The sequence below is a fragment of the Rhipicephalus sanguineus genome, chromosome 5, assembly GCF_013339695.2.
Source record: "Rhipicephalus sanguineus isolate Rsan-2018 chromosome 5, BIME_Rsan_1.4, whole genome shotgun sequence".
NCBI lineage: Eukaryota > Metazoa > Arthropoda > Arachnida > Ixodida > Ixodidae > Rhipicephalus > Rhipicephalus sanguineus.
In genome coordinates, this window is record NC_051180.1 from 86,419,997 (window position 1) to 86,420,975 (window position 979).

The 979-nt window shown below is 50.3% G+C and overlaps 1 non-coding gene across 1 annotated transcript; it reads left to right on the top strand.

The window, feature by feature from the left end:
• Window positions 1–547: 547 nt before the first annotated feature.
• Trnas-gcu (transfer RNA serine (anticodon GCU)) lies at window positions 548–620 on the top strand. Its single transcript has one exon. It is a non-coding gene; the product is annotated as a tRNA-Ser (tRNA).
• Window positions 621–979: the final 359 nt, after the last annotated feature.

Sequence of the window (979 nt, forward strand, 5' to 3'; positions counted from 1 at the left end):
GCACGAAAGCGACGACGCCCTGTAGAGCGAACAGCAACGGCGTTCGCAGGGGCGGGGCGACGATCTTTAAAGCGCGCAACACGCGCGCACGTCGCGCCACCTATGTGGCCACTAAGAAAGCATGCTGAATTACATGGTGTATATAAATAGCTCGCCGTTAGCAGGCTGAGAGGCGGTGCTGTCGTGGCCTAACGTCTAACGCGGCGGGCTGCAAAGCGAGAGGTCGCCCGTTCGATTCCGCGCGTCGGAAAGAATTTCTTAATTATTTTTCTTTGTGGCCTTTATATATATATACATACTTATACATATACGGTGAATGACGGCGACGGGGATGGACATTTTCCAGCCGAGACTGTCCATATAATTGCTATCGCAATAAAAAAAAAGGATTTTTGGAGGGCCTCGTTTCTTTTTTATACACAACCAAAACGATCGAAAAGATCCCCTTCTTTCGTAGATTCAGCGAGGGCGTCGCCCCGGTAGACTTAAAGCATCAAGTTAGCATGTGAGGGTTTATTGGTCAGCTGCTATGTGGTGCTAAGACCCCGCCGCGGTGGTCTAGTGGTTATGGCGCTCGACTGCTGATCGGAAGGTCGCGGGATCGAATCTCGGCCGCGGCGGCTGCATTTTAGATGGAGGCGAAAATGTTTGAGGCCCGTGTACTTAGATTTAGGTGCACGTTAAAGAATCCCAGGTGGTCCAAATTTCCGGAGTCCTCCAGTACGGCGTCTCATAATCATATCGTGGTTTTGGGACGTTAAACCCCAGATATTATTATTATTACGTGGTGCTAAGATCAAGTGCCACGTGATGCCCTCTGTCAAAAATGAATGTTCCAAACTCGCCACCTGGGCTACGTGCGGTGCTGGCTGAGACTCCTAGGGATAACAAATACATAAGTACCCAACGAAGTAAACGGGGAAGCGCCAGACGTGTAACTAGAAGGTTGTGGAATCAGATCCCACCGACGGAAAGGGTG